The sequence below is a fragment of the Otolemur garnettii genome, unplaced genomic scaffold, assembly GCF_000181295.1.
Source record: "Otolemur garnettii isolate 467f Iridium unplaced genomic scaffold, OtoGar3 scaffold00087, whole genome shotgun sequence".
Taxonomy (NCBI): Eukaryota; Metazoa; Chordata; class Mammalia; order Primates; family Galagidae; genus Otolemur; species Otolemur garnettii.
In genome coordinates, this window is record NW_003852482.1 from 3,388,009 (window position 1) to 3,388,315 (window position 307).

The following is a 307-nucleotide window of genomic DNA, read 5'->3' on the forward strand; positions in this document are numbered from 1 at the left end:
GACGGGCTGGGGTGGCGTCTAAGAGAGTAGACGTCCCCGACGGAGGGCCCTGCACTCCGGCGTTGAGGTTCGTCGCCACTCCTGAGCCTCAGTTTCCCCACGCGTCACCAGGGTGGGCGAGGTGTGGGCGCCGCGGCAGTCCTGCCACGCTCAGCGCCGGCCCGACCCCGGGCCGGGGTCCCCGCGCAGCCACCGCCCGGCCGCTTTGTGTGGCCGCCGCAGACAATGGCCCGGCCGCTGGGCTCCCGGCCCGCTCTCCTCCTCCCCCGCTGGCCGCGCGCGCGCGTCTGTGCGCGCGTGTGTTTTT